This window comes from Cupressus sempervirens, chromosome 6, assembly GCF_028749045.1.
Source record: "Cupressus sempervirens isolate cs-2001-9-10 chromosome 6, ASM2874904v1, whole genome shotgun sequence".
NCBI lineage: Eukaryota > Viridiplantae > Streptophyta > Pinopsida > Cupressales > Cupressaceae > Cupressus > Cupressus sempervirens.
In genome coordinates this window covers 146,672,298-146,689,875 of record NC_143123.1, presented here as the reverse complement: position 1 = coordinate 146,689,875, position 17,578 = coordinate 146,672,298, and the positions used below count along the sequence as shown (strand labels likewise).

Here is a 17,578-nt window from a genome sequence, read left to right as displayed (position 1 = left end):
GTTCTTATATTCAAGTAGACCACAACAAGTGCCTTAGGACCTTAGATTGAGGGAGCAAAGGAGGTTGTACAACCAAGTTCAATTAGTGAACTAATTTCTACTAATGACCATAATAAGGACAATGCACCCAAATAACAATTGACAATCATTGAAGAACAACCCAATGTGGAGAAAAGGATAGAAGGAACTGAGAAGTTGCAAAGAAAGAGTGATGAAATTCCCACTCAATGTCGACAATTGTCTATGTCAAGTATCAACACTCTAGATTAAAAGGGGAAGAAATCCAAGAAAAGAAAATTGAAATCTCCTAGAGGAATACAAGGTAAACCTATTACACTCGATGAGGTGATTATGATACCTAATTGAGACATAAATAACTTAACTTATGATCAAATGAAGACACTTCAAGATTTGTTAGCTAGGAAGACCTAACAAGAAGAGATGAAAAGGGAACAACATAGAAAGAAGTAATATATGAGATCAAGGACATATTCTTGAAATAGTTGTTGTTGATAATCTAAATGAATAAGCTCCAATCATTGAAATAATGGTTCAAATAGAAGAGAGAGTAAATGTTCTAGACATTGACACAAATGAGAGACTTATGCAATGGTCTAAGAGAAAATTTGAGAAAAAGGTCACGAAGAAGATTGCAATAGAGATTACTATTAGACAGGTAGAAATTTCAAAACTTGTAGATAATTTGGAGAAAGTAATTTAAAATGTACATATACTATTTAGAAAGCTATGTGATGTTTATATGCTCACAAAGGAAATAAGATAAAAAATGGACAAGAATGAAGTTGATTTGTAGTACAGTGCAAATAGACTGAACGTGGATGCAAGTTATAGTTAAGTTCATTTTCAAAACTTGAGATATTTGCAAGGAAGACAGTTTGAATTGATGACATAAGACAATAGAATAAGAGTGAAGCTCATGTCAATTCAAGCTATGTTGACACCTCATTTAGAGGTTATGCGAATGCATTTAAAGAATGGTAAGGAATTAGTGCAGAGACATCCAAAATTTTCTACAGCAAATAGTATGGTAGATCTCATGGCAAAATTAGAGATTGAAATTCAAACAATAAAGTCTTGAAGGACTGCATGGGATAGTAAATTAACAATGATTTTGTAGATCCATAAACCATTTTTGGAAAAGTATGGTTTAACCCCAGTTAATACCCCACTCCAATCGTAACTAAAACTAGAGGGAAAATATGTATGATCAAGCACAAGGGGGAAATCAGATAGAAATAGAACATGTGCATAGTTGTCGAGTCGAATCAAGGTATGAAGCGCACCCCAAGGGGGAGTTTTTGAAGTATGACATGTTGATCATGGTAAGTATTTTTGCCACTAATGCCAAGGGGGGAGATTGTTGATCGTAAAGGCAATCTCAGTATTGTTTATTAGTGCAAAACACTTATTCATTATCTAAGAAATGTTGGTTGGTCAACACTGCGATGGAGCCACTATATAGCTTGAGCAAATATAATAGTGAATAATTAGTTCATGTTGAGCACTAGTTAGCGTTGAGTATGCATAAGTGTCGTTGAACACTTTAGTTAGAGGTGAGCTACAATAGACACCAAACAACTCAAAGAAGGAACAATTTAGTTAATGCTAAATGATTTATGGTACAATGAATGTCGAGAAAGATAGAGAATTTCATTAGAAGCTGAGCAGAGTTAAAGCTAAGGGACAACATAAAGAATAAGCATGACTGAGCATCAAAAGAGTATTAGTGCTAAGTAAGATAGATTTTGTATACGAGTTTGTAATGACACAAAATCTTATGTAACCCATTTTTGTCGAACTAGAAGCATGTTTTACAGATCAAGGAGTTGATCAAGGAGTTGATTGTGCATGTTGTTGAAGATCATTAATCCCTATGAATGGTAATCGACCAATTAGAAAATTAGAAGGACTAAGCAAGAAAAGGGATGAATATAGATCATTGATCATGATCTCGAAGCTTCGTTGAACAACTATTTAAAGAGGGTTTATAGACCTAATTCATGTATGTGATTGAGAGGTTGCGAATTAGAAGTTCAGATGCGAAGTTTTGAGGTGAATCAGAGGTGAAAGACAAAGGTGACCAAGTAGTGCAGTGAGGATTCATTGAAGGTCTATCACAAATACATGATATTACATTAGATAGAGGAGATATGTTATCAACATTAAAGTGCATACTGAAGGATCAATTACTGATACATTCTAATAGGTATTTCAAGGTACATCTCTTAACATAGTTTTCCTAAAAGGCCTTTGTAAATCTCATAACATAGTACTCACTTAATTGTGATGTAAAATCCTTTGATCAAGGTAAACCTAATAGTCTTTTAATCTCTTAATAGGGAAGATCCCTCAAAGGGTAGATCATCGGAAGTGATCAAAATTTGTAGCGTTAACATGCACACTTTATTACTATAGTAGTGAAGATCTTTGTGGGCGTCATCCCCACTGCAAGTTTACCTTCACCTTGGAGGGTTTCTATGTTATCATATATGGTGTCATGTGTTGAGTTATTTCTTATGTGTGATTCATGTTATTATATGTTAGATCTGATGTTACATTGCAGTATATGTTTGATTTGATATAAGGTTAAGGTTTTATGATGGAGATATCAAATATGTTTCATGTTTGAGTGTTAAACTTTTATAGATCTTGATTCACCCCCTCTCAATATCATACTTTCCCTATTAGATTTCCAACACAAGGAAGTGGAAGACGCATAGTTAGAAGAAGAGGGAGTTGAGTCTTGAGAAAACATGTGTGTCAACCTTTTAATATTTCCAAATAGTTCCAAAAGTAGTTGGGAAGTTGACGCAAAAGCATCGAGCTTGGATTTTTTGGACACTATGTTTCTTGCAATTAGAGTTATGTTTGAAGCATATTGTTGGACCTTATCCTATGAACACATAATTATTAGATGGACCATGTTGGAGTGAGAGCTCTTTTGGTGGTAATTGGTAACATGTTTCTTATTCTTGCACAAACTTTGGAGATTATTTCTGTGAGATTTGATCTGTGAGAGTTAGCTTGTGTGATCATAGATGTGGATCGTTTGATAATGCATGGGTCATGTCTAAGGCCTCATAATGTTATTTTTATCTTATGAGTTAGTTATGATTGTAAACTTGGGGCCTGTCCTAAGTGCTACTTAATTTGCCAAGCCAACTTGTGGCTTGAGCGTTTATTTAATGTAACTTGTTAGGTCAACTTGTGACTTGTTTAGTGGAAGTAGAGGGTCTTGTGATGTCCAGAGTAATTTAAGGAGTTGGATCACAGAGACAAGCACAAAGTAGCTAGGAGGTGTATCTCTGCATATGAGGATTGAATTGTATTCTTCTTTGTAATGTTCACAATTTGTAATGCCTTACAATCAAGCATGTTGGATGTTAATCTATTGATTATATTATAAAAATATGTATTGAAATTGATTTGAATTTATGTGTTATTGTTATATTTCCACTTTATAGTTATTTGTTGGGGGCTAGGTCATCTCCTTCGGGGACACACATGTCTTGTATTGCATCAAGTGTTATAAGAGAGGTTTGATATGGTTGGTGATTGTTAGAGCATAGGTTGTAGAGATTTTGTGCAATTCTTCTTGTAGATTTGTGTTCCTGGACTTGTGAAACCCTTTCTTGTTATTCATGTGAGGTGGTAGGTTATGATTTGACTTGCAAGCAACTCGAGTTTGTCACAAGGTGCTTGGGTAGGATTTTCTTTTTAGGTTTTTTGAAGATCTTGGAAGATGCCTCCGAGAAGACTAGACACTTGGGTGATTGCAAATCTCCATGATGTGGTGGAGACAAAGATAACATATATAAGTTTGCTCGATTAGAGGTTGATTTAACCAATCAAATCAAGGAAAGGATAGTTGAGTTTTGCATATATTATCGGAGTTGGAGTCTACCGATCTAGAAGAAAGTTGTATGATTGGTTAGAAGACTTGTTGGAGAAGGAAGAGGGCATGACAAGGTTGAGGTAGATGTAAAAGAGGAATGTGTGCTTGTTGCTAGGATACCTAAGCTTATCGAAGAGGTTCCTAACCTTGTCGAGACTAGAAAGGAGATCTGTTTTCATGATCAGTTAGTTGTGATTGACATGGAAATTGTAGAGCATCTTATTATGGATGATGAGATTATTCATTATGAGATTTGCATTTGTGGCAATGAGGATTTACATATGGATGAGGATTTTCATATAGTTGTTGATATGGATATGGATTTATATCTTGTTGCTTATATGATTGGGGATTCTATTATTGTTGACATGGATTTCATGTCTAAGGATATTATTATTGCTGGTTGTGATCAATTACAAGAATTATTGGTGAAGCATTATGTTTAGTTTGTTCCTGGGAGCGAGCATGTTGATTGGGTTGTTAAGATTCATATGATTATGATGTTTGAATGGACGAAGTAGAGATGGTTGATGTGTAAATTTATTCTTTTTCTGGGAGGAAGTGGAATCCTTTGGTGAAGATGAAGTGGAGTGCAGGTATTTATTTTGTCATCAAAGTGTGGGATACACATTTTTATTTACCTCAGGACTCTGATGCAAGAGCATTGAGCTTGGATTTTGTGAACCCTATGCTTCACGTGGTTAGGGTTATGTTCGAGGCATATTGGTGGACCTTGTCCTATGTGCACTAAATGATTGGATGGATCATGTTGGATTTAGAGCTCTTTTGGTGGTTGTTGCTAACATGTTCCTTATTCTTGGGCAGACTTTGTAGATTGTTTTGATAAGCTTTGATCTGCAAGAGTAAGCTTGTGTGATCTTATATACAGATCATTAGATAGCGCATAGGCCTATATCTAATGCCACATAATTTTATTTTGTCTTAGGAGTTAGTCATGATTGTAAAATTGGGGCCTATCCTAAGTGTTATTTAATTTTCCAGGTTGACTTGTGGCTTGACTGTCTATTTAATGTAACTTGTTACATCAACCTGTGGCTTGGTTTAGTATAACTAGAGGGTCTTGAGATGTCTAGAGTAATTTAAGGAGTTAGATCATGGAGATGAGCATGGAGTATCTAGGAGCATCTTGAGGGATGATAGCTAGGAGGTGAATCTTTAAATATGAGGATCAAATTGTACTCTTCTTTGAAATGGTCGTAACCCAGAATGTTTTACAGTCAAACATGTTGGATGTTAATCTATTGATTCTATTATGGGAATATGTGTTGCAATTGACCTGAATCTTTGTGTTCTTTTTGTATTTTTGTTGTGTGGTTATTTGCTGGGGCTAGGTCACCTCCTTTGGGGACACACCTACCTTACAATGCATCAGAAGTTTTCCACATATCCATGCCTTGGAAAAGGTAAATGGAGTTGTAAAAATATTCCCTATCCATAGTATAATATAGGAGAGCTATTTTTAGATGTTATATGACACTTGTCATGACAATTATGAGGGTTCAAAATATAGGATAAGAGTTTGGACATGAGACATTATTTTAACGTGGTTCATGCTTATCTTGGGCAATACAAGTCATGCATGTGAACAAGTGTCAAGGAGGTTTTGCACATGGTATTGTAAAACCACAAGTGGTTTCTAGGTTGTGAGAAGCCTATAAAAGGAGGGCTTGAAAGAGGAGTTTAAGCATTGCATTTTGTTTGTAAGATTGGGTGTTAGAAGGGTGCTTGTGAAGCTCCTCTATGTTTGAGTCGAGATGATACTCTTGTAAGAACTTGCATTGCAAGTGTGTTGTAATCTCCATTGATTTGATAATACATTATGGAGGTCTTATAGTGTGGGGGTTTTCTCATGCAAGGGTTTCCCATGATAATCAATGTATTTTGTGTTCACGATTATTTCATATATTCTCTTATTTGTCTCTTGAAATCTTTGTAAAAGTTGATATTTATATAATAATCCTCTCAAGATTAGTGAGGAATTGTTTCCTCATACATTTGCTTCCTTTCATTGTGGTGGGGGAAGAGGATGTCAAGCTAGAGAATGGTGTAGAGGAAGATGTTGAGAAGAAGAGACTTTTGAGGAAGAAGATGAGCTAGATCACTTGGCAGAGGGTAATCTGTAAAACTTGGACTTTTCATTTTTGTATCTCATTACATTTTAAAGATATCAACTACATGTCTTAACCCCTTGTTTAACAAATAAATAAATAAATAAAATTTAATTCAATCTTTCTCAAATTAAATAAATGTTTTATATTTAAAATTTTGAGAAACACATTATTACATCTTTCTCTAGAAATTAATGTAGTATAATTATTAGTTCCTGCCAAGGAGGAATACTTATGCATTCATGTCAATCTAAATATGACATTAACACTAACCAATCAAATTCAATAATTTAAAAGATTATATGAGATTTCAAATGTTTATATCTTTTTCTAATTTTTCATCCATTCTATTGGTCTATACTATCTTTGGTAGGGGAGAAAATTATTTTTCTTTAACAAAAAATAGAAATATTTTCTAACAACTTTATCTTGCATTAATGAATGTATTAATTATAACTTTATCTTTTCCACATTTGTGACAAGTTGATAAAATTTTATTTTTCCAATCATTTTATTTTCCACCTCACACTACATGTCTAATCAATATTAATTATCACAATCTATTAAATATTTTTACTTTCTTATTTTAAATATAGTTATTATTAGTTTTACATTGATGTTTATTTTTTAACTATTTGATATAACTTGTTCATAAAACTTCATGTAATGCATAAGTTCAAATTATATATATACAATTTCAATATGTTATATTTTTGTATTTGAATTTCTAAATTTTTAAAAACTTTACTTTTTAAATAAAAGTAGTTAAATTATTACTATTATTTTACTTTTATAAAAATAAATTAAACAATATTATTTTTTAATTATATTTTATAATAGTGTTTGTAATATGTATAATTGATAAGTGTTACAATTTTTAAATTATATTATTTATTATTATTAATACCTTTGGTAGGAAAAGAAAGTATTAGAATCATTCAATTCAATTGACCAATCAACTCATATGATTTAAAAGATTAAAACAAATTTCAAATGTTTATATCTTTTTTTGATTTTGTCATTATTTTATAAATCACATTTTTCATTCCGTCTATTGGACCATGCTTTTTTTGGTAGGGAGAAAATCCAATTTTCTCCAACAAAAATATAGATATTTTCCAATAAGTCTATCATGCATTAATGAATGCATTAATTACAACTTTATCTTTTCCACATTTGTGACAAGTGGATTAATTTTCACTAATGTTTGAAAATGCAAATATTTTATAACAAGCCTATCATGCATTAATCACAACTTTGCCTTTTCCACATTTGTGACAAGTGGATTAACTTTTCAAAAAAAAAAATCATTTTTATCTTCCACCTCACAAATGAATGTCTAATCAATATTAATTATCACTATCTATTTTTCTAAATATATAGTTAAATGTTTTATATTTCTTATTTTAAATATATTGATTAGTTTTAGATTGATGTTTATTTTTTTCACTTGTAAAATTTTATTTCTTTACGTTTATACTATTTTTTACTAGCTACTATTTTACAATTTTATTCTAATTTTTTAATACCATTTTACAAATTGTAAAACTAATACTACCCCTCAAATTAATTAGATATTTTGGTAGTTTGAATTAAATAATCAACAATTTATTTTTTTTAAATCAAATATTTCAACTTATATTTGAATTGGTAGATATGACTAATTCATTCATATAATATTATTTCTATTGTTATTATCCTGCCGTATGGCAGGATACTATAGCATCCAAGTGGATGCAAATTTTCAATAAATTTTGACCAATTGAAATGTTTTATATATGCATTCCAACCTAGTTTCATAATGTTTTTGAATTCATGCCACTATTTTCATTTATAAGAACATGTTAAATTCAAATTTCCCATTGGCTGTTGTGGTGAACAGTAGGGTATTGAGCTTTTTCCATTGTATTAAAAAATGAATTTGTGGCAATGCTGACGGATGGATGGAACATAGCAATAGTGATTTCATTAATATTATTCACCTATCTTTGAACAATATCTGGCCAATTTTGACAACATTTGATCTAACATTAAATAAGCGTATTGTCAATGACATTTTTTTCTTTGTAGTCTTTATTGCTTGACTTTATGTTTCGTCAATTGTCTTATCTGAACCACTATGCTTAGCCAATTCCCAGATCTAAATCTTTAGGAAATCCACCGTATTTTGATTGGATTTATACTGTGCACTGTATAGGTGTCATATTGTTAGCGAAGATGTCAGTTTTGGGAGAAAATGTGGTCACAATTCTTTGGTCTGTCTTTTACTCATTGTCTTGGGAAATGTTTTCCGGCTGTCTGTCGACTGCATTTAATTGGATTCTTCAATTCTGGTCATCTAAAGTTCCTATTTATTAGTAATTGTTGATTTCGGAGGCATTGGGAAAATTGGACAGTCCCTTCTGTATGCTTCTGAGAAGTAGTTTTGTTGCAGAAAACAGGTATGTTTTTCTCCTTCTGTGATGTATTTTGCTTAAGATTTTGTTGCAGAGAATAGCTATGTTTTTCATTTGTTGATACTGCTTCCTTCACGACTTTTTCTAGAAAATTGTTTTAGGTTTGATATGCGTTCTGTGTGTATAGATGGCTTATCTTTCTATTTACTCTTCAATATTGGTTTGGCCTTTTGGTAGCTCGTCTTCTCATATTTGTGAGGATTTCAGCGTGCCTGATAGAGGCCTATATTTTAGCAAGCTCTGTTGAGTCGCTGTATTTAGGCAAAAGTTCTTTCCTACGAGCAAATGTTGTTCTGCAAAATCTGTACTGAACAACAACAACAACAAATCGATCAATAAACAAGCGAATCTAGGTATATACATAATTCATTTCTGTTTAGTCTTTGTGTTCTTCTAAAATCAAAAAATTATTGATCCAAACCTGCAAAAGTGACGTTTTTGTCGGCACCTGGGGTCCTTCCTCCCTTTCCTCTCCACCCACGGTTGAGTGAGCTCTATGGGGCCAGAACAACAGCTAAAAACCCAAAAAACGCATCCAATAGGTTGGTATTGGAGCAAATGTTGTTCTGCAAAATCTGTACCGAACAACAACAACAACAAATCAATCAATAAACAAGCGAATCTAGGTATATACATAATTCATTTCTATTTAGTCTTTGTGTTCTTCTAAAATCAAAAAATTATTGATCCAAACCTGCAAAAGTGACATTTTTGTCGGCAGCCATGATTCTCGTCTTGCCTCCAATGTAACAGAGCTCTCCATCGGCCTGGCGAGGAATGATTTTCCCTCCATAGCTCTACAAATACTTCACGCAATTCGACCCTGAGCAATGTTTGAATTTGACGAAAGATTGATCATCGTCCTGAATGCACCATCCCCCCACCATTGTAGCCCTCTTCAACTGATCCGCATCCGCAGTCTCATTCAATCTCTTGTCCAACAGATTAAAGGTGTTCTCTTGATTGATCTGTGTAGCAGCCCATGTGGGAAAGAACCATCCGCTATGCTCTTGATTTTCCTCCATGTTTCTCCGACCTGCAACTCAAAATTCATATCAATTATGTGCTGCCCAACTTCCACAAAACATAAAATGGTTTCAGATTTCAGATGGTTTGTAGTGAATTGTAAAGAAACCTACTACTTGATTGCGAAGATTCATATTGCCTAGTTCTTCCCAGTTCCTGTCGATTCTATACTACCCACCTTCCAGAAATAGGATTGATTTGAGGTTTCAGATAGTTGTACTCTGAACTTCCAAAAACACGATTGACTTGAGATTTGAGATGGATTGTAAATGAATTGTTGCTAATTTATTGCCTGGTTCTACCCAGTTCCTATCCGTGGAAAATGATTCATTCGTGATTTCGTGTAGTTTGCAATGAATTGTAATGAATATACTATTTGATTGCTATATTTATTGCCTGGTTCTCTACCCAGTTCCTATCCATTATGCTACCCAATTTGCAGAAACATGATAGATTTAAGGTTTGAGATACCTTGTAGGGATTTGTAATGAATCTACTCCTTGATCGCTCAATTTATTGCCTAGTTCTGGCCAATTCCTATCAATTATGTCACCCAACTTCTAGAAACATGATTCGTTTCAGATATTTTATAATGAATCTGATCCTTTATTGCAAAATTTATAACCTATTTCTGCCCTATTCCTACCAATTGACTGCCCAACTTCCAGAAACATGATCGATTCCAGATAATTTGTAACGAATTGGAAAATTGATTTGGGGGAAAGATTAGATTCAACTAACCTGCAATTATTTCGAGCAGAGTCATGCCGAAGCTATAGACATCGGCCTTTGGAGTAATGGGCAGCCCCGAAATCCATTCAGGCGCCAAGTACCCTCTGGTTCCTCTCATGGTCGTCAAAACATGGCTGAACTCTCTTCCCATCAATTTCGACAGCCCAAAATCGGCAACCTTGGGGGAAAAATCCCCGTCAATCAGTATATTCTCAGGCTTGATATCACAATGTATGATACAATCGCTGCACTTTTCATGCAAATACAGGATCCCACGGGCCGTTCCGAGTGCAATGCCGAATCGGGTCTTCCAGTCCAAGACCGGAGCGCCCTCATTCTTAGAAAACAACCATTTATCCAGCGATCCATTGGGGAGATAATCATAAACCAACATTCTACTCGATCCCTCGGAGCAAAATCCTCTGAGGCGGATCAGATTCACATGCTGAATAGTCCCAATTGTGCTGACCTCCATTCGAAACTGCTTCTCCCCCTGACTGATACCCTCGAGCTTCTTCACCGCCACTAGGGTTTTCCCCTTATCCCCCAAAGTCCCCTTGAAAACGGATCCAAATCCTCCTCCACCCAGCCGCTCGTTAAAATTCTTGGTCGCAGATTGAAGCTCCCTGTAGCTGTAAACGGTGAGAGGACCGAAATAATCCGCCGATTGAAGCGGCGATCTCCGGCGCCAGATGTAGCAGAAAACCACAAATCCCACCACCAGAAGAGCTGCTACGCCGTGCAGGAGCAATTCCTCAGACAAGAACTCCGACAATTTTCATCAGATCCTGATTGACCCAGATTCACAAACCCCTTCGGAGTCGATTTCCCGGTAAGTTCAGTGAATCCATCGGTGCTCATATTGCTACTGCAATCCAATCTGGTCCGTCTTGTGCAGCCGCCAGACCAGACCTGACCCTGCCATGCCCTTTCATCGGTTGGAGTGAAACCATTCAAGCAGCTGCAAAATTGCACATTGTTCGTCGTACAGGTCCCATAAGCCCCACAAAGTGCATAAACCTGGCATTGATCTCGAGGCTGGGCCCAAAACATGGTCCATACATTTGTATTGTCCAACTGACTCCACACCTTAATGTCACCCGTCTCTGACATGACGAAACGAGTCGGCGCAGTTACTTCCGGCTTGACGCTGTAGGTAAAATACCTGCATTTCCATGATTTGTTTCAGGCCATTATTTTAATTTATAAGAACATGTAAAATTCACATTTCCCATTGGCTGTTGTGGTGAACACTAGGGTATTGAGCTTTTTACATTGTATTTAAAAAATGAATTTGTGGCAATGCTGGCGAATGGATGAAATTTATAGAAAGTTTGTTATTCTTTATATATTGTACAATTTTTGGTTTAGTAATCTTTATGAAAATAAATATAATACATTTGTAAGAAATGATTTTGTGAACTATGTAATTAATTGTTCTTCTCTTTCTCTTTGTCAACAGCAAAGGTCGTGAAAGAGACATTGAAGGTTGTCAAACTGGAAGAACATCTCAGAAACAATTGATAATTAACTAGTATGTTTCCATCCTTTTCTGCTCACAAAATTGTACTATCACATGTCAATGAATTAAAATGCATTTATAATTTGTGGTTTCTCAAATATTTGCAATGCATTTATATTCCTTGAATTAAACCAAAACTTGATCAATTTAATGTACATTTCCTCGTTTTCTTTTATCATCTTTGTTCTTGCCCTCATCATTATTTTCCCCATCTTTTCTCTTTTCCATCTTTTCTTGGTCAGTATTTCTCTTTTTCTTCTCATAGTTCTTTTCTTTACCACTATGTTTACCCTTCTTATCGTCTTCCTTTTTTTTGGTCTTTCTCCTTAATCTTGTCTTGCTTTTCCTTGTTGATTGTGTTTTCCCTTTTTAGCATCCTTGTCCTTTTCCTTCTGTCACTTATCTTTATCCACAGCCTCATCCTTTTTAGCATCCTTCTCCTTTTCCTTGTCTTGCTTTTCCTTATCCACAACCTAATTTTGTTTTGGATGCATTGTATTTATTTTTATTTAGATTATGACAATGAATATTGAACAAGTGATATAAGCCATATTTGTACTATTTTTAGTACACATTCCTCTTCATTTTGAAATATTCTATAATGCATTCTATGATTGAAATATTTATATTTTATACAATTTTTTCGTTCAGTAATCTTTATCAAAATAAATATAGTACATTTGTAAGGAATGATAATGTGAATTATGTAATTAATTGTTCTCCTCTATTTGTTTTTCAGGTGCAAAGGTTGTAAAAAAGACACTGAAGGTTGTGAAAGTAGAACAACGTCTCAAAAACAACTGATAACTAACTGGTATGTTTCCATCCTTTTTTTCTTACAAAATAACGCAAGTATTACGAAAAACATATAATTTACATTTAGTCTTAAAAATGAGAACTTAATTAGTCAATAAATAACAGGACATGGGTAGAATTTATTTTACAAGTTGAAAATTGTACTATCATATGTCATTGAATTAAAGTGCATTTATAATTTGTGGTTTCTCAAATATTTACGATGCATTCATATGCCTCAAAATGCATACTTGTCTATAAATAGTAACAATGTATAGGGTCCTACTACATCATCCTACTCTTTATTGTACATATCTGAAATTTTTGTGCTATCTATCTATAGAAACCTACATATTAATTAGATGCATATGAATTTCCCGCCAACAATATCTCTAAAAAAATGGAAAACATTGAACTTAAGCTATATCTTAGAATTCAATTATTCGTAGAAAAAACTAAGAAATGTTGGTCGTTTTCAACAGGTTTTCCTCTGTCCACATTGCATCAGTATGAATACTATAAATGCATCTACTATAACATATCCTCGAACAGATGAATTCTCTGAATTTCCACAACTTTGTATCCTTGAAAGAATCCAACAACTTCCAAGTGAATGCCAAAGAAAAATATTGGAAAGCTATTTTTATGACAACCATGCTCCAATGTTTCGATATCATGGATGGGGAAACATTGAGCCGATAGAAGAGACCAATGAAATTCATGTTTTGTCTCCATTCATGACAAATGGAGAATTAATTTACCTAAAATATCTGGTGCGGATATATAGGGAAGCTCATATAATAATTCGTTGTCAAGATATTTTAATTCATTTCCCTCACGAAAATTATAGTGTTCAAGAATTAACTGCCATTTTCAATCCAGCAACTAAAATGCTATTTTGTCAGCTATCACCATTTAGGGCAAGTACTGAAAACGACACACTTATGTACATAATAAACCTTATCATCTCATATCGAACTCTTTCACTTGAATGGATTATAAGATATGATAATATAGAGCTTGTAGGACAATGGTATGATGATGATAGAGGACATCTAGCAACTAAAACCATAAAGCATCATTACTCATACCATTATTTGTTTGAATTTTCAAATAGTGACATGTCACCTGGCATTCATCTTGTAGCAGATATTGGAAGATGGCATATCCCAAATGGATGAATTAAGTATTACATCATGACGATTGATAGAAGCAAATACTTATGATGTATAAGATTAGCCTCCATTTCTGAAAAGTTGAAAAAATCTAGAGCAATATGTATCTGCTCATTGGCATGTCAATAATGTCTGCATATCTAAGTTTACCTAACTATGTCTTTTACTATTACAAACTTATAGCAATTTCATGAATTGCACTTAACATGGAAGGATAATAATCTCTTTAGCTTGGAAGGTTGTCATCTTTTTAAAATATATTCATGTGGCAGGATTGACACATTTCAGGGACACATCTATTTTCTATAAATTTCAATTTCACATCAAGAGCCATTGAAGTTGTTCAAAAGTCGCTGTTGGAAACTCTCAGCAAACAATGGAACTTCTTGAAATAGTATTGGGAGTTGAATTTTTCTCTCTCTTGGTTCTATTTTTCACTGTGAATGAAACACCTACTTTCGTTTATTTGTTGACTTTGAATGTAGTACTCTTCTATGTAATTCTCTATTTATTTGAGAAATATATGTAATGTCCATTGCGAAGAAGAATTTCACAGACAATAAAGTAAATATTATTGCATTCAAATGTAGTTAATGTTGATGATATCATGACACGACTGCATCACCCAATCTAATGAATAAGTATATCTTGTAATTAAAGTAATTTAAAATTGTCAAATATAATGACTTCTCCCTGTTTCATCCGTTCAAATAATCATGTTTATGTAAATTTTTTTTTCTCTTCACAGAAGCAATCAAAACCATGACTACTTTGATGCAAATACCAATTGTTGATTTAGATAATGAAGAAACATCAACTTTTGAAAAAATCAAGCAGACCTGTTGCAAAAGAAGGAAATGTTCCAAGCATAAAAAGTACAAGGGTGTGAGGAGACGACCTTGGGGTAGCTATGGTGCAGAAATAAGAAATCCAAAGACTAAAGATCGAAAATGGCTTGGAACATTTCGAACTCCTGAGGAAGCTGCAAATGCATATAGAGAAGCAGCTCTCTCCATGAAAGGTGTAACAGATTGTATAGATTGTCATATAAATTTGTTGGGAGCAAATAGTGAAGCAATTCATAGTGCTGATATAATGACAATGACAGAATCTCTTTCTCAAAGCAACCATATCTCAAAAAACATGGAAAGTTATGTCTGTGGAGAGTTGACTGATATCTGTCAAGGAAAAAAATTCCACTCACCATGCCTTGATGATATTGCATTTGAGAATATACTGGCTTCTGATGCAGAATATTTACTGACATCTACAGATATGAATCACTGTCAATCAAGAAATTCTCAACATTTACAATGTCCAACAAAATTATCTACCTCATATGAACCCAACTATTGCACACAATATAGTTATCCTCAACAACAACCATTATACACCATAGATACCCAGAATCCACAACAAATAGAAGAACAAGAAAGCATATGCCAGCCATATAGTACTTCAACCATGCACAAAGTTGTTACCACAAAGCCAACATTAACATACAGTTCCAATGTTGGAGATACAAATTTTGACCAAGCAGCTATCGGAATTCTCAAATCTACAGACTTAGAATGGATGAAAGTACATGGTAGCATTGGTATGTCCTCAAACCTGTTGCTACATTTTACATTAATAGATTAATTGATTAGCATTTCTAAATGGAAAAAAATAGTTACTACAATCAAAATATTGCCTCTGTACATATCCTCATTTCTGCTAACTACTTTATCTAACTATATCATTCCACAATCTAATGTAGGAAATGATACTATGGCAAGGCCTGCAAGAGAAGAAAGACTACCATGGAACCCAACTAGCCCAGTCATCCAGAAAAATACATACAATTGTGACTTGAGTTCAATGAACATTGAACATAGTATGCACCATAGAAGCGGGTCTACCTATGCAGCAAACAAATAAAGAATTAGCTCAACATCTGGTGATTTGCATGCCTCAAACAATCTTGACAATAAACACCTTGCATTGTATGACAAAATTAATTTGGAAATGAATGTCATAAAGTGCAAGGTATCGAAAATTGAGAGCATTGTAACTAATATTGAACACTGTCTATTTAATGCTCTCAATGGTAGTAGCCAACCACTATGAAATGTCTTGACACATTTATATGAAGGGTCTTGTTATTTAACAATTTAAAGCTTGAACAACGATTATTCAGAGAGTTCAGAAATCAATATTTATAAAAAGTATAAATGTTTGTGTAAAAGTGTGCAAAAAAATACTGTTACAATGTCTTTCACATAAAATTTATTTAGAAATGTAATTACTTTGTTACTTAGATTATCAAGTTTATTCAATTATTAGCCAATCTTATAACTAGTCACTATTTTCCAACATTTAAAGAAATCTTTCTTGAAAAATAATTCAAAAAAAGTGCCTTGTATTCTTAGATTATCAAAATTTTCAGAATATTACAATTACTAATAGTGTAATAGATCATGTGTAAATGAGTGAATTTGTAAAATACTATTGTCCATAATTCAAAACATTTTATATATCTAGTACTATTGGTTGAAATAGTATAATAGCAATGTTCAGATGATAGCCGTTTTTGAGTAAACTAACAAAATTTTCTACAAAAAATATTCTATATATAAAGTGACCCAATATAAATGAAACATTAATGTAAACATTGATTCGTAATAAATGCAGGATGCCAACCTATAGCATATGGTGCACAATCAGAATGTAGGACATAACTATCAACATACTACATTTGAAACAAACAAAAAACTACAACTTGCAATTTAACAATAATAAAAAAAAAGAATCAAACTCATTAGTAGAAGACTTCATTATATGAACAAATTGAACAATCAAACATCTACAAATCATGCAGCAAGACCAAAACAAATGTAATTGTAATGTACATTCAACTCACATTAACAAAACTCTTCTAAAGCATGGCTTATATAGGCCTCATGACTTCAAATACAATATCGGTGATTGTTTATTTGATACATTTGAATATCTACTAAAATTTCAACATACATCAAATGAAATTCGTAATGGAACAATATATTTCTTCATTGCTTGCCTCCAAAATGGAGATGAGGAAGCTATCAATTCCTATAACCATGAACTCCACCCTCAAAGCCTGAGAGAGCTTCACAATGAAGAAGATATTACAACTTATTTGCAAAGAATGCGTTTATCCGCAAAACCATCAACTAAGACAAAGCAAAATGGTTTGTGGGGGGATATATTTTGCATACATTGGATATCAAAGTGGCTCAATATTCGTATATGTGTTTGGTCTGCATCTTATGGAAAACGATATTTAGATTTTAACAACCACCTCAATTCTACTCCATTCAATATCCTCTTTCATGATGCAAATCCTTTGTCAGGGCACTTTGAACCATTGCTAACCAATGCAATCTTACAACAAAAACAACATAATATCAAATTGCACAGATTAAAAAAAATGATAAGAAACAATGGCAACACACCACTCAAAGAAAGAAAGCAAAAGAAAGAAACATTAAAGAACTACAATATGTCTACCAATGATAAGCATAATATTGCAAAAAATCAACACAATATAACATTGCATGCAGTGAAAAGATTAATTAGAAATAAAGCTTGCAACATTAATCAACAAACAATTACAACTGAAAACAATAATATTTTCTCGACTAATAACCAAAATAATATAAAACCACAAACTCAATCCAGAACAACAATAAATAGGAAAAGGAAATCAACTAAGACAACTTTGACACCAATTGATAAATTTTTTTCCACAGTAAAAGACACACCAAAATATCCTTGCACAATTTGTCAAATGCTCCATTTCAAGAAAG

The 17,578-nt window shown here is 33.4% G+C and overlaps 1 pseudogene across 1 annotated transcript; it reads right to left on the bottom strand.

Annotated features, from left to right (window-relative positions):
* Positions 1 to 9,298: 9,298 nt before the first annotated feature.
* On the bottom strand, positions 9,299 to 11,441 carry LOC149551651 (G-type lectin S-receptor-like serine/threonine-protein kinase At2g19130 pseudogene; annotated as a pseudogene). The gene is made up of 2 exons (XR_016353460.1): positions 10,269 to 11,441; positions 9,299 to 9,537 (listed from the first exon to the last, which is right to left on the bottom strand). The product of XR_016353460.1 is annotated as a G-type lectin S-receptor-like serine/threonine-protein kinase At2g19130 pseudogene (transcript).
* Positions 11,442 to 17,578: the final 6,137 nt, after the last annotated feature.